This window comes from Hevea brasiliensis, chromosome 10 (assembly GCF_030052815.1).
Source record: "Hevea brasiliensis isolate MT/VB/25A 57/8 chromosome 10, ASM3005281v1, whole genome shotgun sequence".
NCBI lineage: Eukaryota > Viridiplantae > Streptophyta > Magnoliopsida > Malpighiales > Euphorbiaceae > Hevea > Hevea brasiliensis.
The window spans coordinates 16,405,788-16,414,929 of NC_079502.1; the positions used below are offsets into that span (position 1 = coordinate 16,405,788).

Consider the following 9,142-nt stretch of genomic DNA (forward strand, 5'->3'; position numbering starts at 1 on the left):
GTGTGAAAGCAGGCTGTTCATTCCTTCCCTATATGTTCTTGGAAGATCACTGCAGTTAAAAAGCTACATTTAGATTGTGAAATCTACATATATATTTCATATTTTATAATGTGATTATATATGTGGTTATGTGATACAAGTGATATTATGTTTTTTATGCATGTATAAGTTCATAGATCTTGATTTTAATATTCTAACATATTAATTATAAAAAAATTTAAATTTAAAATATTAGATAAAGCATAACTAAATTTAAATTTCTATTTTAACTTATCTTTTGTTTTAACTAATCTCATAACAAGATTATATATATATATAATCTTTTTATAAGAGTAATTAAAATAAAAAGATAATTTAAAATATTTTCTATTAATTATAGTTACATAAAATATTAAATTTAAAATATTAGATAAAGTATAACTAAATTTGAAATTCTATTTTAACTTATGTTTTTCTTTAACTAATCTCATAAAAAGATTGTATATAACCATTTAATTTATCATTTATTTGCAATCATCAGTTTGTGTTTAGACTTTTACATGGGAAGAGAAATAAACTCCTATTGCAGCTTCAATTAATGATTTAGGAGGATCCTATAAAACGTGTAGAAAGCTCTTATAATTTAGGAATAAAATCAAATGCAAGCATTTCCAATTCAAAAGGGCTACTAGGAGGAGCTCCAAGTCAAGCAAAGTTGTATGAAATGGTGGATGATTATGAGGAAGCTTATGATTGAGAATATTTAATAGGTTAATAGAATTTTGAATTTGGACAAGATAGGATCGACATTTAGTCTACACCTTACTTTTTTTTTTTTTTTTTGAAATAGTTACATCACCCTTTTAAAATTCAGATATTTTGTTGTTGTTCTCTCCATATTATTATTATTATTATTATTATTATTATTATTATTATTATTATTATTATTATTATTATTATTAAACTCTAAGATGCATATGTGCCTATGTTGTATTGAAGAATTTTTATGCCCTAGAATTTGACTTATTAGAATTAATCACATTGGACTCTTTGAAATACAAATAATTTTCTGATTGATTTTTCTTTATAGAAAGATTATGGTGAGACATGTATTCTAAATTATAATGAGACATAATTGTTTCACTTTTTTTGCAATAGCGCTCTTACTTTGTCCAACCATCAAGTTGGTATAATTAAAAAATTAATAATTTTATTTAAAAATATAAAATCATTATTATATAATGTCTAATTGAGTTTAAAATTTCATTTCAACTTATATTTTTTTAATTATAAACATTATATCTGAAAGCTAAAGATCTAAAATCAAAATTTGACAAATGTTTCCACCATTAATTAATACTTAACATAATTAAAAAAAATTATTTGAAAATATAAAGTATTTTAAATTTAAAAATGTGAAATATTTAAATTTCATTTTAAAAGTAAAATTAATTTTATTAGATAATAGCTAATTGAGTTTAAAGCATCATTTTAACTTATCCTTTTTAATTATAAATTTAATTATTAGTATTATATACTAATTATTTTAATAATTTTATTTTAATAATTATTGATGTTAGATTAAAAAAATACATTTACCTAGGTAATAAAAGTACAATTTTCCATGGAAATATCCATTTCTATTCAACGTGTTAATAATATCAATATAAAATATTAACAAAATTTTAGTACGATTTTAAAAATATAAAAATAAATATTAAATTATATTATTAAAATATAATAAAAAATAATCCGCAGACAAAACCACTAGTTACTATAAACATAAAACAGTACCAAGTGACCAATAATTAAGACGACAAAAAAACCCAATTCATACCCAAAAGCCTCAAATATCTTACTAGGCTAGTTTGCACAATTGTACAAAAGACAAAGCCAAAACAATCGACTTGCATACAGTTGATGAAGGAATTCCATACTTTCCTTTCCCAAACAGGCCTTTTAGAAATGGCAAGAAGCACGTCACCACCAAGAAGCTGCTCAAAACTTCTCCACATCTTTATCCATAATGCCCATCACCAACACGTAATAAACACAAAATTTATATAAAAAAAATATAAATATTACAATATTATAATTTGAATCATTAAATAATTTCATAATTTAAATTATATTATTTAAAAAATAAAAATTAATCGGTATCAAAATATTATGCCAAAACCTTAAATAAAATCTATAGACTCAAAAGTAAAAAAAAATAAATATAAATGTCAAAAGTGACATTATATGACATAATAATATAAGCTTGAAAAATAATAATAATAATTATTAAAATTAAAGACACATAAAAAATGGAAATTAGTAAAATAATAAATTAAACATAATGCATATTTAAGTTGATCCATCTAAAATATGTATAAAAGTTGAGACCATTAATTTTGTCTATTTGGACATATATAAGTAAAATATTTTTTTTTTAATTTGAATGAAATTAAGGAGAGAGAGCTAAATGAGAGGGCATTAAAAACAAAAAATTATACCAATAAAATGAGAGAAAGCAACAACAAAAATTAAAAAATCCTATCTAATTTTATATTTTGTGATAGAAAATTATTATGTTGAATTGAATTTAACTTTACCGATCAAATTTTGATTTGCAAATATAAAAATTTGAATAATTAATTTTTAATTAAATTTTTATAGTTATTTAATGATAAATAAGAAATTTTACTACTTCAATTTAAATCATAATAAATAAATTAAAAATTATTAGAAGTAATAAGAGATTTGGGGTTAATTATAAAAAAATAAACATTTACTACACTTATGTAAAATTTTTATAAAAAAATTTTGAGAAATTAAAAAAAATTGAGGGATCAATTAATAAAAATTAAATTTTAATGCATATATTAAAAAATTTTAGGAACGTCAAAGGCAAGCCTGGCCCCTTTCTTCACCTCTGATAAATAGGACGACTCCTTTGACAAAGAATAGGATTATATAGCGATTGATTTATTGAGCTATAAAATACATGAGGAATATTTGAGATTTGGGCTCACTTTGGGCGGGAAACTAGAATTGGTGATGAGACAGTAAGCTGGCAACGTCACATAGCAGAGCTCCGGAATGGAGCGTAAAGCTTCAAGAAGCAGCATATAACCCAAACACTGCCTAAATATAGGGCTATTTTTGCAGATCAATATTTCAAGCAAACCTATGGCGTACCTCTTTTGTTGGGTCAATGTGCTTGGCCCACCTGATGGTGCGCACCCAAGAAAGGCCGGTGTATCTGGGTTGCAATATTTAGATTTCCAACGTCTTGAATGGATTTACACACCACTTAATATGTCTTCTGATGTGGATCCATATTGCCCTCCAACCCAGCCAAGTCAAAGTCTTTACATTAGTTGGATCCAATAAACTTGATAATTTCTATGGAAAATATTAAACTTTAACTCAGTGATGATGTTGGAGTTCAAGTCTTGGTACTAACCTCTGAACCCAGCCAGTGCCATACTCATAGCCACAAATAGCAACGTGGTGTGCTGCTGCCTCAACCAAATTAGAAAGGGTATTTGCACTATTGGTCTTCCCTTGCAATGTTTGAGCAGCTGATTTGATGAATTCTGTTGAGTTGCCTAATATTTTGAGCAGTTCTTTATCGGATAAATCATCTGTTCATTGAACCAAAATATGATAATGTAGTGATCAGTGACAAATTCCATTGTAGGAGAAGTGAGATTTTTCTAAAGAAACTGAAGCAAAATTAATTACCAGTAACAGAAGTGAGATTGTTTGCTTGGCTTTCTACCTCATCAGGACATGATCCATAAATTGCTTTTCGCCTGTGAAAACATCCTGTTCCACCATAGCATGGTCCTTGAATTCCATTCATTCCACGTCCAAAATACTAACACAAGCCCAAATGAAATACACATCAGTTCATCATTTACCCTACAATTAATCAAATAAACAGACTTCATCATAACAATATTATTGAATCGAAACTCATTAGTGATTAATGCTGAGTTTTTGTGGTGAGAAATTGCATAATTACCACAAGTTCTTAAAAAAATTTCAACATGTACCACAAAAGAAGAGAGAAGAAAGGTTCAAACGAACTCTTTGAAAAACCACTGATTGGTTTCCGAAAGGATCATCTTTTATTCCGTCATAATAAAACTGTGGGCTCTGGACAAATCCTGCTTCCCTCTCGTTCTTGGAACCTAACAACAAGCACATTGCATGACGAGCTATCTGTGGATTATTGGCAAACATGTCGCAGTGTACGTTTAACATGAAGGGAGCATTCGTCATCAATCCGGAGACTCTGGTCTGTTTTTCAAGCGTACAAGATGAACAAATTACTATTTCAAAAACACTGAAACTACTTAGTTGATTTATACTTAGTTGCTGTGAAGAAACTTCTTACAAGCACGTTCATGGCGCCTGCTTTATAGTGATGTGGATGCTTTAAACGCTTCTCTCTCGATACATAAATCAAATGAGGCAACCCATCTGATAGACCTTCCTTATTTTCCCATATAATCTACAGTTTCACTTTTCCAAATTAATCAATGAATTAAAGCTCAAATGCTTAACCGATCGGACAAACCTACCTAGATCTGATTCATTATAAATTCAAGAAATAAACATGTGGATCTTATCTATTTAATATGCATAATATGTTTTGAGTCTATGATGAAAGCAAAAATTTCCCCGAAAACCAGCTGATAATTAACCAACCTTAATTACGCTTGAATGGTTTCTGCGTCCTACATTGGAGAAGACAGCTAAATCACCTGCCAGATTATATGGTGGAATGCCCTTTTTGTCTGCATCTTGGATTTTGCGGCAAGGCATCTCATACTCATCCTACAAATATCAAAGACAAAAACAGAAAAGCACATCAATTCTCAGTCTCAATAATAATAATTCTTTCTAATTATGTTGAAAATGATAATAAAAGATGTGTTATTCTAAAAATAATAATAATAAATTAAAAAATTCTTGTCCTAACTCTATTCATTATAGACACAAAATATAACTAACAGGATTTAATTCAATGGTATTAGAATTATTGTTAAATCTCGAGTTCAAGTACCGATTGGAGTTGATTATTAAAAGTAAAAAAAAAAATGCTAGCACATATAATATTCAAATTATAATACTAATTCTCTTTCAAAATTATTACCTTCATATCTTTCCATTCTTGCTGTAATTCTAGTGACTCATCACTTGGCAACATTGAGTCATGACTTGAATAGTACATAAAGGGAGCTCTCACTTGAATATTATACTTCATGCAAAATGGAACCCAAAGCTTTGCAAACTTGGAGACTTCAACAAGAGAATAAAAGGTGAGAGGAGAAGAGCCATCGTCCGATACATAGCAAGCTAGCTTATGTGCTGGATAATCAACTGCCAATAAAGATATCACTGTGTTCATGGTGATTATAGACGGTTCTAGCCTAGGTTCTGCAGTTGTAACAAACATATCCACTGGTGGAAGAAACTCTTCTACTCTGCATTAAAAAAACATAAAAAACCATTACTTGCAATTATTTTCTGGGTCCAAGAAGTTTCTGATATTCCAAAAAAAGAAGAAAAAATTCTTACCTTTTAGTAAAGCGTTCTGGGTATGTTTTGTGTTCCATTTGATTCCATTTTCCATTGACAGTAATAAACCAAAACGAAGGTGAACCATGACTCGCATGGAAGAGCAAGGAGCCAAGCAAAAACTTGCTCATTGAGAGTTAAAAGACAATAAACAAGAAGAGAAGTTAGAAGGAAGAAGACAATAATATCCAAAGCTCTATATATGTGGTTGTTATAAGAAATTGTTTCATATGGAGGAGAAGAAATTGTACTGGCCACTCAAGAGAAAAGAAGCAGCCAGTAAGAACTTATAGTTTAATTGTTGGTATTACTGGCAATGCTAGTTCCAAGGTAAGGGTTGTATCTTTATAGACGTCTTGGCGGTGAACTTGTGTTTTGGCTCTTATATAAGTGTCGTATACAATTATTTAGGGGTTTGGGTTTCTGGTTCAGAGTTTGTTTAATAATCTGAATTAGAATTTCAATTTAGTTCTCAGTTTTTTGAAATAATTTTATATAATTATTCACTTGAAAACCCGATGCTATGTGTAGCAATAGCAATTATATATATATCACAATAAAAAAAATAATACTAAAAAAATGCCTAATTAGGACCTCTAAATAATTGAGATGAATAAATTTAGTGAAAATATTTTAACATTCTCTATTAATTAATAAACTGCAAAATTAAATTTATCTTTAAAATTATGATATTTTAAAATTAAATAATAATTAAAACTAAATTAATAAAATAAATTACATAAATTTATTTAATGATCAAACCATTCACTCTTAATTAGTCACTTTTATGCATATAATAGGATTTCACTATGCAGCATTGATGACTGCCATGGCCCGAATTCTGGGTCAGACTGGCATTAGGACTTGGGTCAGTATAAGACTCCCGAAACTCATAATAAGTCTAACTGCTACTAATCCAACTATAAGGCTCACAAATATAATCCAATTTCAAGAAAACAAACAAATAGAGTCCGACTATAAATTGGACTATCCAACGATAAGTATTAACTCACTCGACCTGTAAATACAAAATAACTCAATTTGGGGAGCTCAGCTCACCCTCACAATCCTCAATCTGATAAATAATTCAATAGGAGCTTAGCCCCCTCATCCAAGGAAATACTCATCTCATACATCCAAGCACATTCACATAATAAGTTTACAATACCCAAATAATTAAGTTATTACAATCTCAGACAAGATCAGTACACTACTGATACATACAGAGTTCTAGAATATGGATTAAGGAAAATAAAAACACTGATAAACTTATGCTTGTAAACCTGCGAGAAAGAAAGCAGGTTATTTTCAAAAAGTCCACTTGTCACTTGAGGAAAATAGTTGAACAGGAGTGAGCGTTCAACTTATAGAGTAAGATATTAATTTTAAATATAATTTCTATAACTATCTAGAACTAATGCATTGGCTGAATATGAAATGCAGCATAGTCACATGGTATCAAATAATTCAAGTAATATTTGCATAAAGATAATTTGGAGCACACACACACTCGTGTGTCACATCAACATATATACATATGGGAGCTGATCCCTTATACAGCTCTCTTAGTTCCAATACCTGCCAGCGAGGTCAACTCAAGCCAAACTTTCTCTTAATAATCTAAATGCGAGGGTCAATGAGATCGACTCAAAGTCGTACTCACCCCCTACTTATTCATATATAAGGATCAGGTCCCAGCGAGTCGAGCTCCAGCAGTGACTACCCATCCTACCCATATCTATCCACACCACATGCACGCCAACCCATGCACACAGCTCCAAATTACCTTAAAGCGACATTCACAATAATTTCATCAAATAAATATGCAATACAAAGTGTGCCTAGTATTTAACTATATACATATATTTATAAGTAAATGTATGGGCATGCCTTGATTATATGATAATATTGAAATTATAAATAAAATCAATTTTTACTCACAGAACAACCGAAAATCACTCTGGTGGCTGAGCGGAGGAAGAAAGTTGACTCAAATCACATAAACAATTATATCCATGAATCTATCAATATTAAAATAAAACAATAATTTAAAAGGATCAAAAACATCCTAAATTTATACCGAAAATTTGACAGAGTTTCCTTGTACTTAGGACCTACCCAACTTGCAAAGCAACTCAAATAACACTTCCAAATCCAAGGGCCTCAGGCCTACATCACAATAACATCATATCGCCCCTCCTAGGCCTGCCAAACCAGACAAATATCAAGTAACTACACAATTCAGCTATAAGGGTTAAAACTAACATTTTGCAAAAATTATTCAAATTAACTCCAAAAATTTTATAAACCTGCCCTACAATTCTTAGTGATGCAATTATACTATTGCAAAAGGAATTACAATTTTCTAGCTAACCATGAATATTTTATAAATTTTTATTCTAAACTCGGTATTAGGCAAAAAAGAGCAATTTGGAGTTCGGATTTACCTATACCAATTTTGACAACTGAAATGCATTCGGGGCATCTGAAAATGGTGGGAAGCACTATAACAGCTAGCCTATTTGGCTCGAAAATGCAGTCCCGATCATCGGTGGAATTTTCTGGAAACGAGAACACCTAAGTTAAGTCCACAACACCAGGAGTTAAAAAATAATTTTTATTTAATTAAACAGACTCATTAAAGGCCCAAAAAATCACTGCTAAGCTCGTGTGACCCACCGAATTTTTAGTATCAAAAAAATTCAAATTTGATGTCGTTGCAAAGCTCTCGCCGAGTGAAACGTGATTGGTGGTCTCGAAATCTCAATGGGATTCACGGTTTGGGAGAAATCTAGCCCAAAAATCAAAATGGTCTAAAACTTTTCGAGCCTGATTCACACAAACTGCTTGATGAAAATTGGTGAAATAAGTGTCTATGGAAAGCTTTCGAAGAGTAGAACACAAAGGGAACTGGACCCAATCCAATTAGTAGCTGGATCGGCCAGAATCAGCTCAAGAAGCTGAAGCAGCGTGTTTTGAAAGGGAAGACTTTGGGGCACTTTTTCGGCTGCTGGAGGGGCAGCGCCGGCGAGGAAGGTTGGCCAGAGGTGCGCTGACGTGTGGGAGAGGCCAAGAGATGGTCAGTCGACGGTTAGGAAGGGAGGAGAGAGAGAGAGAAAAGAGAAGGAAAGGAAGGAGTGGCATGCGGAAAGAAGAAGAGGGAGGGGAAAAGAGATCGGTCTGGTTCAATTTGGCGAGTTCGATTCCAGATATCCAAAATTTAATTTTTGCTCTAAACAAGGCTCGAATATTCCAAAAAAATTATGAAAAATTCAAAAAAATTTGTGCAATCTAAATATATTTTTTAAAACTTACCATGTAGTCTTTAAATTAATTTTTAAAAATCATTAAAATTAATTGTCTCGAAACATGAAAATCCAATTTTGAAAACTCAAAAAATTTAAATTAAATACCATAATATTTACTACATTAAAATGTTACAATTTACACATTAAATAATTATATAAAAATTTGGGGTGTTACAATGACCAATTGTTAGCAATGTCTTAAAAATTCTCTTATTGAAATTTAATTAATTTAAAAACAAAATTGAAAAATAATTGAAATTTGATTAATTTTATATATA

At 30.2% G+C, this 9,142-nt stretch overlaps 1 pseudogene; it reads right to left on the reverse strand.

Moving 5' to 3' along the window:
• Positions 1-2,732: 2,732 nt before the first annotated feature.
• LOC110664593 (cellulose synthase-like protein B6) lies at positions 2,733-5,609 on the reverse strand (annotated as a pseudogene).
• Between the last annotated feature and the right edge of the window lie 3,533 nt (positions 5,610-9,142).